We start from the raw sequence: 27,405 nt of genomic DNA, 5'->3' as shown, positions 1-27,405 counted from the left end.
CTGTGGGCTACAAATAAACAAGCATCAGTCCTGGAACTAATATCTCCAACTTTGAGCTGCTATAGCCTATATAGATTGAGTATTAATTTCCATAAGAGTTCATTGGTTCTCCGTTAAACTGCAAACTAGAAGCTTTAGCTATATATGATGCATCTAGTCCTGCCTCTAAGCAACAGAAAACTAACCCAAGAACAGGGGACTCGGTTGATTGAAAGGTTTGATAGGCAACTATCGGGTCGGAGAGGCAAGTTTATTGTCCATCGCTGAAAAATAACTCTCATGCATTCGGTTCTTGTCACCTTGGCATTCCCTGCATGTCTCTTGTTCAAGTTAGTTGGATGGGTTATGAAATAGATTGACAAAATCAGATAGGCTTTTCTCTGGAAGTTAAAGATGTCTCTAGTGTCAGTGGATTCTGTGCCCCGTGAAATGGGAATCCGTTTGTGAGTCAAAGTGCAGGTTTAGGAGTGAAGAGATGGGAGGAACTTTCTTCCAAGGCAAAAATCTCACTGGCAAAAGGTTATTAACAAAGCGTATTATAGCAGAGGAAAGTCTGAAGCGAAGAAGTACCAGAAATTTTTCACCATTAGAGAAATTTTTCAGGGCTCGGGTGGACTTGCTTTTATTCTGGGACACGGAAAGAAGGTAACTTTTGGGGGGATTTTTGGCTTGATAATCTCTCTCTTGATGATCTATTCCCATCTCTATATCAAACATTAAATTTAATGTTACCATCTTAGAGTTTGGAAGGAGCAAGAGAACTGGCAGGTACATGAACAGAAGGAATGTTATAATATTCATGAACTATTAGTCTTCCTTCTATGAGCATAAACTTTTCTTCCCTCAAACTAAACGGCGGGTAGCTAATGTGGCTGAAGCTCATTAGTCTTCTATTTTCTATTAAAAAAAAAAAAAAAAACCTGACAAGACCAGTAAATGGTCCAGATTTACCGACAAGGAAATTCGGTGCTGATCACCAATTCACAGTAAAATCCTATTACACATTGCTCAATCATGTGGCTAGCTACTAAAAATTGTTTGCACACAGCCACAGGTGAATTTTTGGCTAAAGGGGAAATTAGCTTTGCATGTTGGTTTTGTGGCAAGCAATTACAAAGACAATGACTAGTTATTCAACAAACTGGAGAAGAATCATGGGAGTGCTGAAGCTTCGTAAAGTTTATACTTTCATTCTTATTTATGGAGATTTTGGAGAACGAAAAGGCTTGCCCAAATGTATAAATGCTGCTTGGGATGAGCTTGTCCGTGCAGTATCTTGGTTCGTCTAGGAAGAAATAATTGGATTTTTTTTTAAAACAAAGAGCTGCTTTGTTGGTGAGGTGATGATTCAAGTGTTTCACAAAGAGTTGCTATGTTCCCCAGGAAGGGTATAAACCAGCCTTTAGCACAATGTACGGTTTAATTAACTTGGGGTCAAAATCCCTATCATATCTGCGGTAGTTTCTAAAAAGCTTTTTTTTTTTCTTCTATTTTTTTTCCCAATAACATGATTGAAAATAGTAAGCAAAGAGGTCAAAACCTGCTAGCTTAGACGATTGGCACCTTTCTTTTAAGAGCTTGTACTTAGCTTCAAAATAAAAATGGCATAAAAAACCAAAGTAGCTTGATTCACGGTAAACAATATCCATCAAACGTAATGAGCCTGTTATTGATTTTATCCATTGTGTTTTTATATACTCTGTTATGGTATCTGAATAAAACCAACACAACCAACATAGATATATTGTTAGAAAAATACAGTACATTTTTGTTTCATTGTGGTTCAAATATGAGTAATAATATTACAGGTATATTTAAAAATATTGATATTGAAACTTTTTTTTTTAAAAAAAGGAAGAAAATAGTTATTGACCAAGACCATTCCAATGCAGAATGTTGGTTTGGAAATATTATTTCATCAACGGGAGCACAAACTTAAAAATTCTGATTGAAAAACATATGCATTTATGTGTGTGTGCAAGCGCATGTGTCTGTGTATAAATGTATGCAAATACATACATATACATATGTATGTATGTATATAGATACTGATGCATATGCATATACCAAATTGGGCTAAGTAAAACCTGTGCGCATCAAGTCACTGGTTCTCCCATTTTTTCAAAGGAAAATCTGATTTTGAAACAAGTCGATTATCCCGAATTTACAACTGGATTGCAAGGGCAAGCCTTTCACTTATGTTGGCGTTTCTGTTTCTCCTAACAGAATTCTTAAAAGAGACGCGTTTGAGCTCGTTGATAGAATTCGTAGGAAGATGGCCAGGTATAGAGCCATTTGTTTCTTCATTGTTCCAGTATGGGCGTCCATGGGACGGGCGCCCATGGGCTTTGGAATTAGCCTGAATTCAAACCCAAATATTTAGGGTTTAAACAACATATCTCGGATCAGGACTGACAATCAAACAGGATTATAGAAGGCTTTCGATTGCACAAGAAATTAAAGATATGCTTGAAGTGTAAATCCAAATGATGCCTCAATCTTTTGTCCATACCCATGCAATCTACCAAAGGATGATAAGAAAGAGATCACTTCTTAACAACTCCACTAGTTACGAAGGGATAGATTATAAGCAAACATACATAATTAGTAGCACAGATCAACAAGACAACAATAGAGCCTGAAGATAGCACCTCCATTAGTCATTACAATGTGATCATATATAAGTAGACATCCACAGCTAATCTTGAAAAACTAGACCGAAGTGGGCTTCAAGTAGAACCCAAGAGCATCAAGCCATTGACCTGCACGTCCAAAGAAGGCAACAACTTTCCCAGCTTTCACAGGAAGGGAGAAAGCAGTTCCTTCCTCTGGACCGTATGGCCCATGGTGCTCATAAATGTAAGTGACCTTATGACGATGTAGCCATAATAATTGCCGTAATAGCCGGATATAGCTGTAAGGTAATGATTGATTCCAAGATCGATCTACAAAACAAAACGATAAACTTCAAGTCAGACCTAGACCAATAATTCTTTACAAGCTGAAAGGTTGTTTAAAGACAAACAACTAAGTCAGAAAAAAAAAAAAAAAGAGAAAACAAATTACTGAATTAATAAAAAAAAGAAAAACTCTCCTTTTAGCTAATAACAAATAATAACTCTTCATACAAAATTAATAAAATGGGTGGCAATGCCTCCATTACATCAAAAAAAAAAAAATCCACAGTAGAAAATATGTTAAAAAAATTAACAAAGGTATAAGCATATTTTCTGATGAAAAATAAAGTTATGTGAATATATATGTAGCAAAAGAAAAGGAGAGGAAGAAAGTTTGCAATCCATACCTCAGCCATGGATCCGGATTCACTGCCCCAGGTGGAAGACCATTTGGCCACCCCATCGGCCACGTACTGGAAGTTAATCGACTCGATACATCCGCTATAACGAATTATGATTTTGGTAAGTCGTGTGGGGATGCCCTCGATATCCCGTAAATTTTGTGGTTTTAATTCACCCCATGGGCCCACCTTAACAACTCCACACTGTGCAAGACAGTCATTCGCAATATAATGACAATCATTAGCCAGAGGACTGCTTCCATTATGAAAGAACAAAAAAACTACTTTTTCATGAGGTAGAGCTAAAATGACCTAATCCATTGTGAAAGAAAGTTCACTTGTTTATATAAAACTCAATCTTTTAGAGCAACATAGCATCAACTATATGTACAATCTAATTGCTAATAATTAACTAAGTCTATATATTACTCAATTGCTATGGGTATCTGTCTAAGTTAAACTATAACTTGGAAACTCGTCAGCCTCGTCAACTCGAATGAGGCTTCAAGTAAATAATTTGATCAAATGCACTACGTTGAGCCCCGCTTGTTATCCGACAATTAGTTTCCTATCTCATAGAAATAAATAAATAATTTTTTTTTAAGAAAATACAAACGGGAATGCCATTTCGAGTCTAATTCAGAAGTTTTTTCTAGCTCATGCGGTGAAAAGAGGGGTTCCAAGTAGCATACCTAATTAGCTTAATTTTATTATTATTACAAGAAAATATATTTGTAAGGTTGTCTTTCCGACAACGCGCTTGCCCCAAATGCCAGATATTCCAGTCTTCGCTTCCAATAGCCATACCCGATCGAGGGGTGCCCATTGTTGGCGCTGTTTCTCGCAGGGGAGGGACAGCAATTTCACCAAAGCTATTTGTCTGCGCCTTGTGATTCTGAACATCTTGTGTTGCCTTGACAATATGCTTTCCTAACTTGTAACGAGAGCGACAATCAAGGCACCACCCGTAGAAGCACTTTTTGCTTGGATGGAATCCTTTTTCCATTTCTTCTGCATTTTCGATGATCTCGTCTGCCTTCTTCAGCCAACCTCTTGCACTGCCTTCTTTGGATCCTTCCCCTCATCTACGGCCCGTTTCATCTCCTTTCTTAAATCATCTCTTGAGTTTCTCAATTCCTCTACTTGGTCTCGGAGATGATCCATGTTCTCTCCTATCTTGGCGAAATAATTGACTCGGTGGGCCATGGGATCCCAAAGAAGCTTGATGATGTCAACAACTGCTTGGAGAGCGAGTACCGGGACTTCCCTGGCGACCAGATCGTGATCGCCAAGGGGTACTCGCGCATCGTGGAGAGCGAGTACCGGGACTTCCGTTGGGCCCCGATGTGGTGCTCTCCCTGACCCTTCCGGATTTCAAGTGGGGTGCCATCAGACGGCTGAGATTCGGCGTGGTAAACAAGCTCTTCATGAAGATGGACGATTTGGAGCAGTTCTTCCCGTTCCTCCAGATGGCGCTCGACCAAGCAGAGTTGTCAACGAGACACGCAGCGAAGATCCCGCAGTGGATGAGGAGGACGCACTCGAACTGCCCGATCTACGGCAGGTCAAGGGTGTTGTTGGCGTGGTTGGGCGGGGAGGAGGGCATGGAGCTTGAATTGCTCAGCGAGGAGGAGATCATCCGCGGTGCCCACGCCATGCTGGACGCCTTCCCGCCTGCCATCCACCCCTGGAGCGCCCGGATGAAGCGGTGTGGCTGGGCCAAGGATCCGCTCTTCTTGGGCCCCTGTAACTATGTGGCCATCGGATCCAGTGGCGACGACCTGAACCTCATGGCAGAGCCGTTGCCGAAAAACAGATAAGAGAGAGATAGATAAAGGGAATGGAAGGCAAAGGGAGTGAGGGAAGGGGCGCCGCCAAGTCAGCAATCAGATGGGCGCCAGCATTTCCCAGGCCTTGGAGGAGAGGGATTGAGGGAAAAATAGAGCATTCAAACTGTGGTGAAAAAAATCCTTGGACCTATTTTATCATGCAGATGAGCAATGAAACAAAATAATGTCAGACGAATCAGACCGCAGATGGATTAAGTATTATTTTTCAAATTATCGGAGACTTAATAAAATCGGATCTAATCTCAGATGAAAAAATTATAATTATCTCTTTTTTTTTTTGTTTTATTATGTAAACAGCTATAAAGAATGACCAGAAGCATGTTTGGATGGATGCGTATGAGAACAATCGTCCTCAATATGTAGGGAGGTGATGAAGACCGAATTCAAACTCAAATATTTCTGCTTTAAGAAACATATCTAAGATATGTAATTGTAAATATACATGATTATAGAAGATTATTGATTGCACCTGGAATTAAATATATGCTCCAAGTCCAAATCCAAATGAGTCCCCTATCTTTTGTCCATACCTGTGCATTTTACCAACCAAATCTATTAGGATAATAACGTCGAGCATAACGTCACCATTTGTTATGAAGGGATAGATTAAAAGCGAACATACAAAGTTGGTAGCATAGAATCCAAGACAGCAACAAACATAGTTTGAAGATGGCATCTCCATGATTTATTATAATGCGATCCTTAGTTGACATCCATAACTAATTTGGGAGGATTTTTCTATGATGTTCTTTAATATTTTATTGTAAAAAATATTTAAAATATGATATATTATATTTCATATATATTCTATTATTTTTTAAAAATAATATTTATTATTATTATTTTTTCTTCTTCTTTGTTTTGCTTGGGATTTTTATACACCTGCACCCCCTCCTAGTGCCCGTGTGCACCTACCCTTAGCTTCTATACCACCTCCCAAATCTCCCAGTGGTTTTTTTAAGCCACTGCAAAAACCTCCTACCACCATGGCTTTTAAAACAAAAAAAATATTCAATTTAATTGTTATATAAAATAATCATAAATTTTAAAATATTTACTGTATCAATCATGCACATTGAGACGTTAACTGATTGAAATCCAAATGGTTCTTATTTAATCCGATAATTAAAAATAGATAAATAATAAAAAAATTAAAATATTTGAAGCATGGTAGCAAAATCCAATTTGGAATAACTAGACCTACCTGGGCTTCAAGTGGAACCCGAGAGCATCAAGCTATTGGCCTGCGCGTTCGAAGAAGCCGACGACGCTCGCTTTCACAGGAAGGGAGAAAGTGGTTTCATGCTCCCGACCGTATGGCCCATATTTGCCCTTATTGCTCTCGAACGTAAACGATTCTTTGACGATGTTACCACAATAATCGCCCTAGTAGCCGGAAATAGCCTTGAGGTAATTATTGGTTCCAAGGTTAATATACAAAACAAAAACAAAAATTTAAGGTCAGACCTAGATTATATCCAGCTCGAGCCAAGCATTGCCAAGACAATCTGAAACAATTTTGACATCAGCTCCATATCAAATGCTTAAAAGTCGCCACGAGGAACAATCAGCATTTTAATACATGTACTTATATTTTATCCAGGATGGATACACCTAAATCCATATCCTGAAAACATGTCTGTTACAGAAATTGATATTATTGGATTGTACCTGGTCCTTTTTCTTTTCTGGTAATCTATTGAATCCTTTTTCTTCCCTATAAACAATAGAAGAAGGATCGGGGTGGTGGCGGGGGAGGGCGGAGAAAGAGGGAGGAAGAGAGAGAGAGAGAGAGAGAGAGGGAGAGTCACAGTAGGAAACCTCCTTTTCCATCAAAATGGTTACCAGAAAGTGCCATGACAATAATATAAAAAATGCACAGATATAGCAGCATACCGGCGTGTGGTAGGAAATGTGAGGATTTAGCAAGCATGAGAATTTCTAAATGACTTTGAATTTGCCATGGATCGAGAAATAACTTGATTTAGAAGAAATAATAATGATGATAGCGATGATGATGATGATAATTGCAATTTAAACGAGTATTAAAACAATAGTATTCAGAAACTAATTTTTGATAAGAAAATTGAATTAAACTAGAGTGAGAACAATATCTTAGAGCCATTACCGTTTTAGGTGTGCCTTCATCGCTACCCCCGAACATATCGGACCACTTGGCTCTCTCACCGTCCAAATACTGGAAGGAAATTGAATTAATGACATCTTCCACGGGAAGTTTGATTCCACATGCTCAAATGACCAATAAACCCCATTAGATCCACTCCATGGCCCTACCGCAATGGCACCATCCTGTAACAGTAGACGTATTAGCTTTAGTTGAAGTAATATAAAATGAACTACGGATGATAAAATTAGTTCCACCCTAAGTTCTTGAACCTCACCATTAAGAAGTTGTGATAACAAATGGTTTCCTCTCCATGGTTTCAATGGACAAGCCAATGAAGGTACAATGGGCATTTATAGGGCCGCATGCATAACACAAGAGGATCCAAATAGCTAAATGTCTTGACCAACTGAGTAAGCATATATAAGCATCGAGCCAGCGGAAGTTGGAGCAGGTTGTATCGTTGACCTAAAAGAAGGATTCACCTTCTACTAGGATGCCCCTACTCCAGGCTGTTGGAAAAAGATGGCCACTAGAATTATGGAAGTGGTATCCTTTTTTTTTTTTTTTTCTATATGTGTAAATAATAGAGTAAACCCCAAGAAAATCAAGCAGACAATTTAACAAACACAAGAAACACAAGATTTTTTGTGTAGAAAACCCTTCCATCATGAAAGAAAAAAAATCATGGGGCCACCAATCCCTCTCCCAAATATTCCATTATCAATAACTTAGGGATTATAACTTGTTTGTTTTTCTCTAAACAAATTAGAGAATCATCACATCAAGAGCTAACACTCTTGTTTTGCATAATAATACATCACCAGAGAAAAAGATTGAAAACAATAAATGATAGAAAGATCTCACCAATAATCTTCTTGATGCCTTCCAAAATCTTTGGAGATGCCTTTGATTCCTTCCAAGAAATCCTTGGAGATAGTTTGAACCAATGTTGGAGTTGTGGATGAACTTCACAAATCCGATGTCGAATACATTGATTTCTTCTTTTTTCTTCCTCTTGCTCCAAACCCTAGCCAAAATCTTTTGAAGAGAACTCCTTCTTCTTCCTTCTCTTAGCAGGACACCATGGAAAAAATGGGCATCTTTTCTTAAAAAAAATTTATTCCCTTTTTGTTTTAGTTTCCATCAAAAGAAGGATTCACCTTCTACTAACCCCGAGATATCATATTGATGGATTTACATAAGAAGATCAATTATTATGGTAAACTATAAGGACGGATCCTACTCATAAGGAGGGATACCCAACAAACTTCCTCTTTTGACTTATGAGAAGAGCATCACCAAATCCAAATCAGCCTTCGACAATAATACTCATGCTTCACCTTAGGTAAGGACTTGGTCATCATATTCAAACTATTCTTATGAGTATGAATCTTGTCAGACTGTAAAAGCCTCCTCTCAAGGACATCACATGTCCACTTATATCTCACATCTATATGCTTGGACTTCAAGTGGAAACTTGAATTTTTGTTAAGATGGATAGCACTTTGGGCATCACAATAGAGCACTTTTTTTATTTCTTGACATCCAACTCCTACAAAAATTTTTTCATCCATAACAATTATTTGCATGCTTCAGTCACCATAATATACTCGACCTCAGTAATAGACAAAACAACACACTTGTGCAACTTGGATTTTTGTGACACTGCTCTCCTTACAAGAGCAAACAAATATCTCGAGGTAAACTTCTTGGAGTCAATATCCCTAACTATTTCTACATCCATAAAGCCTTCTAACACAAGATAACCTCCTCTAAAGTATAAACAAATTTTGGATGTATCTCTGAGATTGCGAATAATCCACTTAACTGTTGCCCAATATTCTTTTTCAGGATTTGCAAAGGAATCTACTTGCTAAATCAATCGTATAAATAATGTCGGGTCTTATATATATACACTATTTGGCCACCCCATCGGCCACATACTGGAACTTAATCAACTCGACACATCCACTACGACGAATTATGATTTTGGTTAAGTCATGTGGGGAACTGGGGATGCCCTCGATATTGTGGTTTTTATTCATCCTATGGGCCCACCTTAACAAGTCCACACTGTACTAGACAGCCATTCGCAATATATGAACAATCATGAGCTAGAGGACCGCTTCCATTATAAAAGAACAAAAAAACTACTTTTCCCCGAGGAGGAGCTAAAGTGACCGAATCTTTTCTCAAAAAAAAGTTCACTTGTTTATGTAAGACTCAATCTTTAAGACCAACATAGCATCAACCATATGTACAGTCTAATTGCTAATTATTAACTAAGTCTATATATTACTCAATTAATTGCTATGGTATCTATCCAAGTTAAAATGTAACTTTGTACGTCGACAAATTTGTCAACTTGAATGAGGCTTCAGGTAAATAGTTTGATCAAATGCACTATGTTGGCCACTGCTTGTTATCTGTCAATCAGTTTTCTGTTTCATTAAAATAAATAATTAATTATTTGAAAAAAATACAGGGGGAATGCCATCTTTCAAGTCTGATTCAGGAGTTTTTTCTAGCTCATGTGGTGAAAAGAAGGGTGTGAAGTAGCATACCTAATTAGCTTAATTATTATTACAAGAAAACATATTTGTAAGGTAAACATATATATAATGGGCCTTATTGTTATATTTATTTTGGGATTTTAATCATCTAATCATCAAATGCAAACTAAAAGATTTTTTTTTACCTCAAAAGATATTTTCTTCTACACCCCAATTGCATCAAGTAGGGTACCCAAGTGTCCATGGAAGCTGCTATTCCAACTTGTACTTTTCAGAACAGAAAATTGAGTTCCTTGCTCTCGGCCATAAGGGACATACCGGTGAATGGTGGTAACAAAAGTGAGTGAGTATATGATTGTCATTCTTGCATAAGTATTGTAGTAGCTCTTTATGGAGATGATGAACTTGGCCGGTCCAAGTTCAATCTATAAAAAGAATAATATCCATGATTATGAAGATGACGATAATAATAGTAATAATAATTAATGAGATTAGTAAAATTCTCACATTCCATGATAAACATAAAGATGATTGAACTAACATAGCATCATTTTTGGGTTCAAGAATATTGAACTATACGTTTATGGCCACCAACTGATGGATTCTGAGTTCAACTATATGAAGTTTGATACTTTAATTATGTGCATTGTCAAAGCAGATTTAATTTGTTGCAATCAAAGCAATTACCCACATATTGACCATCCTCAGTACAATGCATCATTTAAAGGTTTGGACTCAGCTTATGTGGTTGCCGAGGGCACAGGTTGGGATCCGACTATCGTGACTCACCTCTTTGGAGAGCTATTGGGTAGACAGATGATGTCCTTGGCTATTCCTTTTCATCGATGTCCGAACTCTAGGATTTGGGGCTCCTCTATTATAGCGAGACTCGTCACAACTGGTCTATACCGTTTGTATCTATCGGAGGCCACTAGACAGGTGGATAGAGGTTGGATCTGGAGACTGGGGGTGCACCCGAGAGTGAGTCTCTTCTTTTGGAAGGTCGTCTGGGGCAGACTTCCGATCAGACGCATCCTGAGGGAGAGAGGCATGGACATGCCAGTGATCTGCCCCAGCTGTGGGGAGGAGGAGACGGTAGAGCATATGCTTTTCCTTCATCCATCTGTCAGATGGATTTGGTTTCTTGCTGGTTTGTAGCACTAGATTGTTCGGACAGAGGATCCAACCAGTGCTTTCATCGATCTCCTTAAGCAAAGGGCTGGAGATGATGTGTCTAGCAAGAGTGCAGTTAGAGCTGCCTATATAGTTGCCGAGGGCACAGGTTGGCATAGGTGGTCCACATATTTCACTTATCATTGTCAAAATAAGTTGCAAGCATATGTGGTTGTTAAATTTTGTTATCTTTTTTTTTTTCTTTTCTTTTAAAAAAATGTGAGACAAGCTTGGCTGGATAATGTACAAGTAAATAGATCTAGAAGATCTAAGTTTTAGGATGTGAGAGATCAGCCAGGAAGGAATGCAGAAGAGATCAATGGTGAACGATATTACAATAGCCGATCTAGTTTGTAAGACGATCAAGGTGGACATTTAATTGATGTCGGTGATAACTTAAAATACACATTACTCAATCTTACATGAAATGTGCGTTGGGCTCTTAAGATAGGGTACCAACTGCGAAACCAAGGTCTTGTTGGGATGCTATTGATAATATTAGAATGTTGTTATTTTGTTCTATATAGTATGTTTTTCATATAATTAGATCATCTATTCTATGTATAACATGCATTCTTAGTCTAAAATAAATAGTAATACATGCAATATGACATGAAAAATACCCTACAATGCATGGCGGTGATTATATATGTGTGTGTATTTTCCATTTGGACATAGAATTCAGTCAAGACGTGTTGTTATAACTAGCAGCAGCATTTTTTTTTATAGAAAATGGGAGGTTTTTCATCGGGAGTTTTATATTAAAAGATATAAATATTAATTACATGAGAGAGATCTAAGGAAAGAAAAAGAGGTTGAAAGTCCTGTCTATTACGAAAGGGGGTCGTAACCAAAAAAAAGGATTACGGGAGCTCTTGGCTTCTAAAAAACTCAAGAAGAAAAGATTTATTCTCTGATATATCATCTTATTATAAATTTATTCTCTCTCTATCCCTCTCTTTCTTATTGAAGTCTGAGAGTTCTCGTTGGTGGCTGAGAATAGGTATCCAGAGTGCTCTATCCAGGATAAATCCACAGCGTTTGAGAAGTATGTTGAAGGACGCGTGGTGTTCCTGCCACCGGCCTCGGCAGCGCCCGGGGCCCGTCCATCGTTCCTCTCCTGGCACCCAACCATATATGCTCAGAGATGGCGCAACACATTGGGAGGCCTAAAGTTAAATATTAAAATATAATTTTTTTTATTAAATTTTATGTAAATTTTTTTATTATAATTTTATTTTTCTAATATTTTGAGATGCAAAATTTTTAATTAAATTTTTATAATAAAATTTTTCTAATATTTTTTTTTCAATTGATAATATAGTTAATCTATTTAATCTTTTTTGAGATATTGTTGATCTTAAGTAAGATTTTATTAATTTTAATTTTAAATTTTTTTTTCTACTAAAGCAATACTTATTAAAATTATTAATATTATTTTAAAAGTAATATATACATTTGAAAAAGAATCGAGTCATTTTATATGATTGAGCATGTCCATTAGACTGTTATTTTCTATTTGTATAATTTTTTTTAAATTTTTAGCTCTGAAAATAAATCTAAATCATCAATATCAGAGTAGTTATTATATTTTAAAAAATATTCAAGATTAAGACAATATTCTTTCAAACTATCATTGTCTAATGACTTCGATTTTTTATCGCTAAATGCAAAACTAAATATATTTTCAATATATCTGAAACTGTTTTAATTTTTTTTGGAGTGAAAAAATTACTTGATTTACTATATATAATAAATAATTAATTCTAAATATTTTTTCAAGAGATTTTATTATTTCATTATAAATATTCTCATCAAATTATTTCTTTCTATAAATGATACATTTATCATAAAATTTAGGCTCTATTTTTATTTCAAATATAATTTCTTTAAAAAAAATCATAGTAGATGCAAATCTATATTCTTTATATTTTTTAAAAATAGAAAAAAAAAATTTAGTTGTTCTATAGCAACATCAATATGCATATTTTTTGATTATAAATTTTTACTAACTAAGTTAATAGTAAATAATATATTATACCAAATAGTCATATCCAACAAAAACTCAAAATTTTCAAACTCATATGTTGCTAAGCAATTAGCTTCACTTTTAGTTTTAGAATTTTCACTAATTTTTGCTAATTTCAATAAAATATCTCTTATTTGTGGAGCTTGAAATTTTATTGCTTTAACACTTTCAATACGACTTTTTCAATGTGTTTGTAACAATGATTTAAGAGTTAGATCAGATATATTATTGTGTAAAATTTTTTATCATTTAGTAAAAGAAGAAAATAATGAATATATATATTGTACCACTCTAAAAAATAATATAATTTTAGTACAAGAATTAGCCTTCATATATTTCTATTTGCCCTTCATATTATATCCAATATGAAGTCTTTTTTGTACACAGCTATACGAATTTATTTAGAAATATATACTATGTACAAAACATCTGAACATAGCCCCAATACAAACATTTGCATTAGTAAATGTAGAGAACTAAGTTCAAAAAGTAAAAAGAAAACAAAAGAAACAACAACTATGAATAATACAGTAGATCCAAAAAGCATAAAAATCATTAGAAAAGGAACATTAATCTGAGTAATCCAGCCAAACTTTGAACCTGAACAAAAGGTGTGTAGTATGCTGAAGCAGAGATAAGTGACCTCCATCTATAATAGTAAAGATTTAGTATGATTGTTACAAAAGGTACTGTTAAAAGTGAAGGGAATCCATAGCACGATTCAAGTTGAACCTTCTTTTTATAAAAAAAAAAATAACAATGCAGCATTATTTCTTTGACCATGCTATTGCCAGTCCCAGTTGCCACATGTGTCGCGACTCAAGAAAGAAAAAAAAATAAAAGAAACAAACCAATGTATGGAGACTCTGATCTTCCACCTTTTTTGCCGTCGCTCAGACGTCGGAAGCCCGAAAACCCCCCGCCGTGGTGCCGTCGGAAGCCTGAAACTCTGACCCGCTGGAGATATCCCTCAAGCGTGGAATGTCCGCCGTCGGAGACCAGGAGACGCCCCTCAAGTTAGATCGTCACCGTCGGATGGTGGGACGGGTCCGCATCCTCTCTATCGACGGTGGTACCATCGGTGCCTTTGATGGCTTTCTTATTGGTGTCGCCCTCATTTGCCTTAAGGCCTCTCTCTGCAAGCTCTCCGATGACTCCACTATCCAAATTGTCAACTTCTTCGTCTACGGCCCCGACGGACAACTATTCTTCTCTACCTCGAGGCCTCCTCATCCATTCCTATCTCGTCGCTCCCGCTCGCCGTCTGTCTCGCCGTCTCCGTTTTTATCTTCAGTGCCATTCATCTTTTCGTGTCCGTAGGTGAATGATTGGATATGGTGCAAATGGATAGCAGAGGGAGGGAGTCTGGGGCCTAAAATAAATTGAGGCCTAAAGCCCTTGCTTTGGTGGCCTTACGCTTAAGCCGGCACTAATATGCTCAGAAAAATATGCATGGACAGGAGTAGCAGAAGGATGCATGCAACGCTCACTTTTCTTTTCTTTTTTTTGGGATTTTTTTAAGTTCTAAAGTTTCTCTCCTCCAATCCAGATGTGGACGATGGATGTGACGCTTGGAAAAACTAAAGCATTGGAGTCTTAAAATTTTAATTCAACTTTATCAGCATACTCGAGAATTCCATCGATTGAAAAAGGCCGCCTCGGCATTACGTTCTGATTTCATCTCTTGGAAGGTGGCCGTCGCCTCGTTATACCAAAAAAAAAAAAAAATGTGATCCATGCGACGTGATATGTTCATGAATATACGTGGCATTTAAAAAATTGAGGCAGTGGAGTTTTAAAATTTTAATCCAAACTTTCATATACGGGGAATAGCAACTGTGAACTCCATGTTCCTGCGGGAGTTTCTTCACACTTCCAGCTATCCCCATGGAACGTATTGCGAAGCCTCTCGCGCAGCTCGAACTCCTCCTGGACCCTGGGGCAGAACAATGATGTCAGAGGAGGCCCTACGACAAGGACACGTCCGAACGCTAGCACAAACTGGTCTTGGCGTCGGTCCGAGATCATGCAAAAAGTAAGAGGAGCTCAAAATTTCCGAGTAGTCAAGTTTGATTAATGCCAGTTTGCTGGTTGTTCGGCTTCATGAATTAAAAACAAAAGAGGGCCTGAAATAACCTCAATTCCAACTGATCAATTCAAACGTATAAGAGGAACATTTGAATTCTAAATACAGAATGAGGGGTCCTGCGATTACAGGAATAAGGAGAGTAGTTTGAAGTAATTAAAGGATCCAGGATCTTTTTGCCCGCTGCACAAAGAAAATGGCATTGTCTCGGAGTTCTTCAACCGTAGGTCCTTATCTTGGAAATTCAGATAATCATCTTCCCTCTCAATAACTCTTCTCGTGTTTTTGGTTAGGATCATAAGTGGGTGGATAAATGAGGTTCAAAGGATGGATGGCCTCCATCTGCTATTTGGTTAAAAAAATTACAGAGAGGATGGATAAAAAAAGAGGGTTATCCATCCACCTTGACCCATCAATTTGCATTCTTTCATATTGGGAGCATGCAAAGAAAGATGAATAGAGTATTGATAGATAAAATTTTGCATTGATAAAATTACCTCTTACTATTTTTTTTTGACAAAACTATAATATTTTTTTTAATGAAATTCTCTAATCTCATTGTTGGCATCTGTCACCTTGACCGATGGGGAAGATAAAATTGTTTGAAAAGCGAGCATCAATGAATTTTTTTCTACTACTTCCCTTTACCATTCATCATATCTAAAGGGGTAAGATGTTCTTTCGCATCTTCTTTGTGGAGCACCCCTCTACCTCAAAAAATTAGATATTTTCCATGGCTTGCTTGGAAGAGAAAGCTTAACACTCGAGAGTTCATTAGCCATACGATTGGTAAGAATTTGGGAGGACGTGTGCCTTGTCAATGCTCCATTGAGTCAATTGATTATCTCCTCTAAATGCCCTTTCTTCACAACTATTGGAAAGCTATTTGCTCGCCGTTGGGCGTTTTGCATTCCCACTACTCTTTGAAGCCAAAGAGTACTTGGAGATATAGATTGATATCAAAGGTGGCCAAATTGACCCACTCCGAAAGTAAGACCCAACCAAAAGCCCGACCAAACCCAGCTCCATCGGGCTATTTGTTAGGGTTAGATACGGATCAAATATTCTGGCCTGGAATTAAATGAGCCAAGGATAGGTTAGGAATATTTGGTGGATATATATAGCAGTCTAACGTGTGGGAATATATATATATATAAGGTACAAATAGGTGAACATACTCAAGGCATGTGCAAAAAGGATCAAGGAGAACGAGTTGTAAAAGCAAGCACACAAGTTTACTTAATGCACTAAAAAGGAAAACACCCAGAAATTAGTTAGTTTTTTTTGATCTAGCCCAAGAAATTGCAACAGCCCAACTTTTCAGCACGAATCTCATAGCAAAGTGGAGATGGTTAAAAAAAAAATCAAAACCTCGCATGCCCAAGAGGACTTCCGATGGGAGTTGGCCTCCTCTCCCAAGTCTAACAAAGAAAGGGGAGTTTGAGACATGTTAGACTCCTATTATACCTAGATTCAATCTATAAAAGAGCCTCCTCCTTTAAGCATCCCACTCTAATCCCCCATCAACTACAGATGAGAAGTCTTTGATTAGAGCCAAATTACAAGTTTTTCATAAAAGGCTTTACAGCTATTTTGGCAATGAAAGCAATGAGATAAGGTCGTTAAACCATCTCCTCTTTTTTTTTTCTTGGTTCCTAGGTCATCACTATCACCAGATTTAAGACAAAGAGCTACCGGATTTCATAAGACAAGGCCTCCCTTGCTCTTGTATTTTCTTCTTCTTTCCGTCTGACTGCCCATTGTTGCCACAAGATGTTCACCCATTAGGTGTCGCTGCCTTGGAGTGGCCAACCTAGAAGTCTTCCCCCTTCCCCTATTTTTCCCACGAAGAAGAAGAAGAAAACGAGAGAAAGAGAGATTCAGGGGGAAAAATATATCCTCGACTCTCTTCCCTTCTCTCTCATCTACACTCTTTCTCTCTCTACATGTTTAGTGGACTAGTGTGTGAGTCTAGAGATATTTTGTGGGCTTAGGTCGACCCTGGAAAGGGTCCCACATTGGTGTTGCCTGTCACGGGTCTCGAGTTAGCATCAAGCAACCATCTACCTTGGACTTCGGTAATGTTTCCTCCAGGAAATCTGGATATTTATAGTTGTTCTAACAATGAGGTTTGGCTCCGTGGATGAGCAATTATCTAGGAAAGATAATGTTGAGCAAAATACTATCCTTTTTGTAGATCCAAAAGCAGATCGATGTTTATAATATTTGAGTTAGTTATCAATAGAGATAAGGATTCATCAAAATAATCATCCACATGATTATAGGATATTATATATAGTATAGTTGCATGATTGTTGTATATTTTATAGGTACCGATATATTATTATACATTGATGAATTGATGTTGCATGATTTACAATTAATTAATGCTTAACTATAGATATCATAGAGAGTAACGAGAATTATGATTTAACACCATCTGGGTTAACCTTTTATGTAAGAAATACGATATGTATATTGGGACAGACTCGCAATATTGTATTTGACCTATCATAGGATGGTGCATGGCTATGACTTATGTTATATTGAAAATCAAATCACTGCTTTAACATAATGGATGGGACATGAGTGGCATTTGAATTGATTGATCAAACAAGAAACATAGTCTATATGTTGGGTCAACCTATCCAATACAAAAAAAAACAAACATAATTTTTTTTAATTCGATTCATAAATAATTAGATATTTTTATTTGATCCATAAATAATTAGATGAAGTAATAAAAGGCTAGATTAATTTAAAAGTTGAGATCTATCTTCTTTGATATTTTAATATTTTTCATGATTTTTTATTAATTTTTTTTAGAGAGTTAGTACTATTTGAATCAAGAAGAGGAATGTAACCCACATTGTTCAAAGATGGATATCCTTCTAAAAGATAAGAAGAAGAATATGATCCAAATTATATAATGACAAATCTCACTATTATAAATAGAAATTATTTATCTCGATTTATCATGAAGTGAAACAATCAATAAAAAAAAATATTTTAAGCTATACTTTCATAATTCTTCCATCTTTTATAGTTTTCTTTTGAAACTTGAAATTTAGTGGATTAAAGAAAATCTTTCTTTTTCTCGATAAGATTATTCACTAACTTATTCAAATACAAAAGAAAGCCCTTGAAGTTATAAAAAATATTGACAAAATAAAGATCATTAATTTTTTTTTTTTTGGGTTTCCAGAGTCCTTCCATTGAATTGGCTGCAATAAGTTTTTTCATCATTCCAATTTTCAAGGTATGAGGTTTGCAATCAAAATTATGCGAAGGCAAACTTCTATTGCCTATTGAGATATTTTTAGGCCCAACTGAGCTATACTTGACATCTCAGTAGACTGTACAAATTGATTGTGTGAGAAGCAGTTCAATTGGATCAATTTTAAACTAAAACCGACAGGCTGCCAGCATCCATCTTAAAAAATAAAAACTAGCCATTTTTTCTACTATCAAAATAGAGATGTAGTGATAGAACTTTTTGTTCGCCATATGCTCGCGTCCGCATTCACGATCTACTGAGGATATTTAATTCAACGCGGAATCTGGACTTCGTGCGATGTTCACTGCTTGGGATTTCTTATTTTTAATTCCGCACAGGACGAGGTGATGTAGAGATGGGATGGTGACGTGGCGAGCAGGTAGAGTGGAGACATAAGGGGCGGATGGGATATGGTCGCATTACAGATAGTCACGCGGCGAATCGGCGGGGAGCGCGTCACCTGACTGCAACGGGATCGCTCGCCTTCGACGAACTTCCAGTATTTGTGGGGCTGTTTGCTACGTGTGCGCTTTCAATTAACCAACATAATCCAATAGGATTATGATCTTTATTTATTACAGAAGGATAAACAAAATATAGCATGGAATTAGCCCACCTCCATGCGACAGGTGCCAACGGACATGGAATTAGCCCGAATTCAAACTCAAATATTTTGGGTTTAGAAAACACAACCAGGATCTAGACCGACAAACATATAGCATGATCGAAGGCTTTCGATTGCACAAGGAATTAAATATACGCTGGAAGTCTAAATCTAGATGATGCCTCAATCTTTTGTCCATCCCCATGCAATCTATCTACCAATGGATAATAACAAAGAGACGGTTCTTAACATCTCTATTAGTTGCGAAGGGACAGATCATAAGCAAACATACATAGTTGGTAGCACAGATCAACACGACAACGACAAACAGAGCCAGGAGATAGCATCTCCATTATTCATTGCAATGCAACGATACATAAGTAGAGATCCATAGCTAATCTGGAATGACTAGGCCGAAGTGTGCTTCAAGTAGAACCCAAGAGCATCAAGCCATTGACCTGCACGTCCGAAGAAGCCAACAACTTTCCCAGCTTTCATAGGAAGGGAGAAAGCGGTTCCTTCCTCTTGACCGTATGGCCCATAAATGCCAGTGGTGGTCACAAATGTAAGCGACTTTATGACGATGTTTCCCTGATAATTGCCATAGTAGCCGGATATAGCTTTGAGGTTATTGTTGGTTCCAAGATCAATCTACAAAACAAAATGAAAAATTTATGGTCAGACCTATATAATTATATATATCGCATTTTCTATACTAATGTCATGACATTTTCTTGTAAACATTTTGATGAAAAACAAGGTTTCCTTGCCTTAGATTCTTTTCATTGGATCTAGAAATAACTCGATTTAAAAGAAATAATAATGATGGTGGTGATGATGGTAATAGTAGCCGTAAAAATAATAAGAATGGATTAGTAAAACATTCACATGCCTTGATGAACACAAAGCTGGTGCAAATGAAAAACATTATCATTTTTGGGTCCAAGAAGGTTGAACTACGAATCCGGACTTGTTCACCAGGTATTGGATTTTGAGGAGTTCATCGAGGTAAAGCTGAGTAAATATTCGTTGCAACGGTGATACTATATCAAATTTGTAGCAAGGCGATCAAAAATTGAAAATCGATGGGGCAGTGTAGGGTATTATCATAGAAATTGATGAAATACATGGTAATCAATGAAATATAAATATTCTCATTGGATAGCAATAAATTTGATGCGGTATCACCGTTGCAACGAAGTTTTTCGCGATAAGACCTATAATAATCATACATGTTGCCAAAGCAGAATCTTTTGTTGCCAGAGAAACTACCCACGCATTGACTATCTTTAGTCCAATGCATCAATTAAAAGCATAGGCGAGAATATATACTATGAAGCTCATATATTACAGCTCCAAAAATAACAAAGTTCGATGGACCAGTCTTGCATGCAGTAATCCTTTCTATTTCCTTCTTCGGAAGTTAATTATATACCAATATCTGTTGATAATTAATTTGAAAGATGCATTTAACGAGATTGTTCGACCAATTGATTGCTTTCATTATATTTATTTATTTTTTTATTTTTGTTAAATCCGAGATGGTGGCAAGTCTTCCCGGCATTGACTGCATGCATACCTATTGCGGAGGAATGCAAATTAATTAACTGGCACAGTTAGCTAAACAAGTGTCAAAACAATAGAAAGAACAAATGTTTCCTAAAAATATAAAATTAAATTAGAAGGAAATACAATCTCAGAGTAAGTAATACCTCTTTAGAACTGCCTCCTGCAACCCCGTACCTAGGGGACCAGCAGGTTGTCTCGCCATCCGTATACTGGAAGGTAATTGAATCAACGACATTCCCCACGCTAATTTTGATTTTGGTGATCGTCAGAGCATTCTCCAAAGACCACGTAGTCCCACCAGATCCACCCCATGGCCCTACCACAACGGCAGGCTGTAACAGTAGACATCTTAGCTTTAATTGTAGATAATATGAAAAGAACTATGGTGATGAAATTAGTTGCACCCTAAGGTCATGAACTTACCATTGAGAAGTTGTGCTAACGGATGGTTTCTTTCGATGGACGAATAAATGAAGGGATAATTGGGAATCATAATAGAGTCATGGATGTGCATGCATAACACGAGGACAACAATAATGGTGAAAATGGCAGTATGAACCGGCCAACTAACAAGCAATGTTATGTACCTGTGACGATCTTCTGCCTACGGAATCTAGCACATCTCATCTTCATGCGAGAGGTAATATATGCCAGCGGTGAGCTTGTACCTATGGCATCTTGCACTCTCGATGACATTCTGAGGGTCTGATTAGTTATCCCTCACGAGCGGTGTTATATGCTTACGATGATCTTATGCCTACGACATCTAGCATATCTCGTCTTCATACAAAAGGAAGTATGTGCCAGCGATGAGCTTATGCCTATGACATCTTACACTCTTGACAGCATTTTGAGGATCTGATTAGTTATCTCTCACGAGCAGCATTGTGTGCCTGCGGTGATCTTGTGCCTACGGCATCTAACATATCTCATCTTCGTACGAGGGGCAGTGTGTGCCAACAGCGAGCTTGTGCCTACGGTATCTTACACTCTCGACGGTGTTCTGAGAATTTGATTAGTTATCCATTCGGAGGTTTTTTCAAAGATCTCCCTCCGCTTTTTGCGTGACTTAAACTCTACAGGGGTTTGGTAAGTTATCTCCGTCTCAGAGTCATCGAGGTCTTCTCAAGGATCTGGTAAGTTAGCCCTCACATTAGTTAACCATAGTTATAGTTCAGGATCTTAAGTAGAAAGAGAAGGCAACTCTTGAAGGAGAAGGCAACTCTTGGAGGACTCGAGCACCCATCGCGAATTGATGGCCCTGTAAATTTTATTTTCATAAAAAGTATTATTACATCATTGGTAATATATGCGGAGGTTCGCTGAGTTTCATTGTCTAAAAATTAAAGTCCCATCAAGCTGCTTTAGCCTATAAGTTCTTGGGCGTAACACTTCATCCACTCGATAAGAACCTTCTCAATTGGGCGATAGCTTTTCCTGTTCGGTAGGCTGTGAGACTTCAGCTCACCGCAGTACCAAATCATCAGCTTAGAACTCTTTTGGCTTAACTCGGGAGTTGTAATATCTGATCACCCACTAGCGATAGGCAGCCATTCTAATGGCAGCACATTCTCTACTCTCCTCAATCAGATCAAGATTAGTATGGAGCCACACCGAATTGGTGCCCTCATTATATTCCTCAATCTTGAGAGATGGAAGTTCAAACTCCATAGGAATAACTGCCTCAGTCCCGAAAGCCAAGTTGAAGGATGTTTTATCAGTTGGAAGCCCTCGAGTGGTCTGGGGCAGCTCGGCTCTTGACAAGCATGCCATCAACATATGCCTCCATGTTGCGACCGAGCTGATCTCTAAAGATTTTGTCCACCAACTGCTGATAGGTGGCCCCTATATTTTTTGATCAAAAGGCATTATCCTGTAACAATAAAGTCTACGATTAGTAACAGAAGCTATTTTCTCCTCATCCTCAGGCATCATGTGGATTTGATTGTAGCCCACAAAAGCATCCATGAAGCTGAGGAGTTCATGCCCCGAGGTGGCATCCACCAAGTGGTTGATCTAAGGCAAAGGATAGCTATCCTTAGGGTAGACTTTGTTGAGGTCGACAAAATCAATACAGATGTGCCATTTTTCGTTTGTCTTTTTGACTAACACAAGATTTGCTAGCCAGTATGGGTACATGACCTCCCAAATAAAATTGACTTTGAGAGGCTTATCGACTTCCTCAGCTATGGCCTTTTACGCTCCAAGGCAAAACTTTGCTTCTTTTGCTTTACTGGCCTACAAATTGGGTCCATCTTTAGATGATGGGATATCACCTCAGAATTGATGCCGGGCATGTCTGCAGCAGACCAGGCGAAAAGATCCACATTCTCCTGCAAAAGATTAATTAGCCAGTATTTGGTTACCTCATCTAGATGTGAGTCAATTTTCACCATCCAACTCGGATTCTCCTTCCTTAGCGGGACATCTAAAAGGTCCTCGGTTGGTTGGAGACGTTCGTCAATCATGTCCTCCCAAGCATCCAAGCCTATCGGGAGCTCGAGCTAGATCTCTACTGGGGTCGGTTGATTCTCTGCTCTCAGTTTGGCAGTAAAGCATTCACAAGCTATGGCTTGGTTGCCTCAGATCTGTCCTACTCCGTGCTTGATCGAAAACTTCACCATCGATGGTAGCTTGAGATGACAGCTTTCAAAGTCCACAGGTTAGGATGGTCGAGGATGGCATTGTAAGCCGAGTGATGCGGGACAATCCTAAAGAAGAGAGAAAAAAATCAATCCTAATGATCAAGCTTCTTTCTGTTCGTCAACAACAAATCATGTCCGGTCATGGGCTCATTATTCTCAGGACAGACAGTATAGTTGTCTATACTCTGCTCAGGAGGTATGATTGATTGATACAAGATTAAAATGAGATCAACCTAAATGATGCAGATAAATGTCATTCTAGAGATCAGTAAATAACTAGCAATAGAAAAATCATAAATAGATAGTATAAATTAAACATGCTTACGAGTAAATGCAAAAAAAGAGATATGAATGGAATGAGAAAGAGTAAACATTAAACCCATGAGAAAAATCTAAGAAGATGATAAGAATTTGAATCATGGTAGTTAAGAAACTATCCTGACTATGGCTCTTAATCTTTTAATCAAACAGATCCATCAATAAAGAACTAGGTCTTTACCAACATCAGATCGAAAATAAAAAAATATAAAATTAAAGATCAACTAAGAAAAAATGAAGGTCCTTGACAGCATATGATTTGTAGAATAAAAGATCACTCTTTTCTCTTAGCGCGATAGATGAAAATTCTGAAGGAGACAGATTTCTCTTGGTGGGATAGACTTGCGTGGGTAGATGGTGGAGTCGAATCAGGATCGTAGGAATACTAAATCTTAAGTAGATGAAGGTTAAAGAGATAGGATAGAAAGTGGGCCTCACACCCTCCCCTTGTGGGGCAATTTCTGTTGGATCTTATACCTTCTCCCTCTTGGAGCAATTGACATAAGTATTTGTGAAGTTTGTAAAATCATTCATTATCCTCTTCATGAAAGATACAAAGATTTATATAGGACTTTAGGGGTCTTATTTCTTTAGGAATCTCTTATCTTTTACACAGAAGAAATCAGTCCTCCATAAAAAAATAAAGCATTATGTCTGATTTTCAAAAAAAAATAATCTACCATAGGAAAGAAATCAGCCTTCAACAAAATAAGTAGCCAAGAACTCTTAAGGAATCTTCGGAAAGAAATGAAACTCTATATGGGCGCTTGATGCTTGGCACAACTTGGCATGAAAATCTTTGGGCATGGCACACGCTAGCATGCATATTTTTTTCTTGGGCATGTGGAGAGTGGTGGCTCCAAAGGTGATGTGGATAAATCCAAATATGGCTCTATAGACCCAAAGCTAAATGCATTAAAAATTTATTGACTGAAAATAAATAACTGAAGTAGAATCAATCTAATGGGGCTTCTTCGATCCAAATCGAATCTACATCATGTCGCTGACTTCTAATGGCTCTGGTGTCCACACCAACTCTCCCGAGGTGGGGAGAACTCGACCCTATCGAGTGTGGATCGATTCCGCTCCGATGACGCTCAAGTAAATCAGGATCAATGCACTGCAGCTCTTCTCGAGTGATCCAGATATCTTCAGACTCCAGTCGACCTTGCTATCTAACCAAATATCGCTAATAGCCTCGACTTCAGGTGGAGAGGATTTGCTCATCCAAAATTCTCTCAATCTGATCGTGTTTTGCTGACATTTTGGCTGGTGGATGCTCAGGGACAGATTCGCTCTCAAAGATTGGTTCAGGCTCAAATGGCTCATTAGGTATCCGAGTTGGTTCTTTATAGGCGACAAGATCTATAATGTTAAAAGTAAAGCTAATTTCAAAATCAGAAGGTAAGTCTACCACATACGCATTGGATCTGATTTTCTTTATGATCTTAAACGGACTACTCCTTGGGCATGTAACTTCTTCACGATTCTGGGTGAAAACCATTCAGACCTCAATCGAACCATCATATAGTCTCCCTCTGCAAACTTTTGGGCACGTCGATGAGAATCTGTATTCTGTTTATAAACTTTATTGCTAATGCTAATTTTTTTACTGATCTCTTTATGTAGAATCTTGACATGCTGTGCAAATGAATTTGCGGATTCAAAAATCCTAGCATGCATAGGCAGTGGGATGAGGTCTATTGATTTTCTAGGTTAATATCCATGAACTACTTCAAAAAAACTTATGCCAATGGACCTATTAACAGAGCTATTATGGCACTTCTTACTGGATCTCGCCACGGCTGAACCGGCAGGAGTATCATCGGCAAAGGCCTCTTCCATACCAGTATACTTCTCCATACGGACAAGCATATCCAGAAGATCCTGGGGATAAATCATAATTAATAACTTTTTCAAATCGTTCTTCAGTAGACCGCTTATCATCACGGCCATCGCAGTCGACTGGTTCAAGTTTTGGACCTTCAAGATCGCCACGTTGAACCTATTCATGAAAGAGCGGATCAACTCGTCCTCCTTTTGCTTGATGGTATGGAGGTAGTCGAATTACTTCTGTTATCATCGGTTGCTGATGAAATGGTCGATGAAAGACCGACATAAGTCTTCAAAAGAATGGATAGATGTCGGCCTCAAACTCGAGTACTACTGCTGAGCGGCCCCTTTAAGGGTTGGAGAAAATGCTCGATAGAGGATTGCATCATCTGATGCTCCCTGAAGAAGCATGGCTACCTTGAAGTTCTCCACATGATCGATGGGGTCGGTGGTCCCATCATAGACCTCCAGTTGAGGCAATTTGAAATACAGGGGGAGTGGTTCCTGTACATCCTCGGGGCGAAGGGCAGCTAGCTGTTATACCTTTTGTAAGACAGCACCGAGGAGCCATTATTGTTGAGGACCTTTTCTATTTTTTGGCCCAACTATTGGACGAATTTCTGGATTCACCTTTCAAAATCAACTTCACGGATGATACCAGCCTCGGAGCATAGGGGAGATCGACGTCCGAGGGTTGAATTATGGTCCGACTGTGGGCTTGAAGATTGCCGCCTGATCGGCTGCTGGATCTTAGGGCAACTTTGATGAGTCAACCTCCTCTCTAGACTTCAAAGAGGCGCCAATGGCTCTGGTTGAGGTGGTAGCTGCAGAGCCACAGTCAAAGCAGGATTCTATGGAGGCGTCGCTATGGAAGGCACAGGTGGCACCAACAAGGGAACTGTATAACGCACCACTGTAGAGGGTGCAGGGACAGCCTGGAGAGGCTGTGGTGCCGCCTAAAAGGGTGAGAGAAAGGTTTGGACCACTTGAATTGCAATCGTTGGATGTTGAACTTGCTGAAAGAGCTGACCGAATTGGTCAGTCATGATTGGTGCTGGTTGGTCGGTTGAATCGGTGGAGGGACGATCAGTTGAACTGGTGGAGAAATTTCTAGCGCTAGCAGTTGAACTTGATTGTCAGCCTAGCTAGCCGCCTGTCGGGAAGCGGTGACATTAGAAAGCCGAGAAGATGTCCGTCTTTGAGCTATAAATTCGAATGTAGGCTCTTCCTCTATCTGTTGTTGCTGAAATCGGTCGAAGTTGGAAGAAGGACATTTGGTCCTCGTGCAGGGATGCTGGTGTTGGAGTGACCTGCAAGACAAATCCCAAACTGGAGGTTGTGGCTCCGATGAGGACTCTCCCACACTCAAGTCAGAAAAGAAAAGAATAAAAGAGCAACAACAGGTTCTTTGAGAGGGATTGAATTGGACTTACTTGGGTCCTCGAAACTCTGATTGTTTATATAGAAGGATGTCAGACAACTGAGCTATTAGCTGTGACATCGCACGATCTCGAAATTGTCGGACCGTTGGACATACCAAACTGGATAAGATAATTCAGCCCTTAATCGCTCCTATAAGATCAGGAGAGATGGTTACGCCAGATCCTATTTATTCAGGATAAATAGATATCGTGCATGTTGAAGAGATAAGTTGGCTGAGGTGATGAGAGCAGCTCATACACAAGTTAGACCTCGTGGATGCCTCAGCTCAGTATGGAGACGAACTCCTCGGCTCATAAGGTGGTCGGCGATCGTGTTGTTGATCCGAGAACTTAAAATATCTTGTGACGTAGTGCTAATCCGAGGCGCTCACGGTAAGCACCGTAACACACAATTTGAAATATCCCATTCTATTGGCAATTTGAAATAGTTAGACCAAGTTGGGCTTAAAAGTAAAACCTGAGCGCATCAAGTCATTGGTTCTCCCAAATTTTTAATTTTAATCTGAGTTTGAAACAATCGATTTTCTCGAATTTGCAACCCGATGTCATGGCAACCCTTTCACTTATCTTGGCATTTCTGTTTCTCTTAAAAGAATCGTTAAAAGAGATACCTCTAAGCTGGTTGACAGAACTCGTAGAA

At 38.3% G+C, this 27,405-nt stretch overlaps 1 pseudogene; it reads right to left on the bottom strand.

Moving 5' to 3' along the window:
• Positions 1 to 2,642: 2,642 nt before the first annotated feature.
• LOC105055249 (mannose/glucose-specific lectin-like) lies at positions 2,643 to 25,446 on the bottom strand (annotated as a pseudogene).
• Between the last annotated feature and the right edge of the window lie 1,959 nt (positions 25,447 to 27,405).

This window comes from Elaeis guineensis, chromosome 2, assembly GCF_000442705.2.
Source record: "Elaeis guineensis isolate ETL-2024a chromosome 2, EG11, whole genome shotgun sequence".
Taxonomy (NCBI): domain Eukaryota; kingdom Viridiplantae; phylum Streptophyta; class Magnoliopsida; order Arecales; family Arecaceae; genus Elaeis; species Elaeis guineensis.
This window is presented reverse-complemented; position numbering and strand designations above follow the sequence as displayed.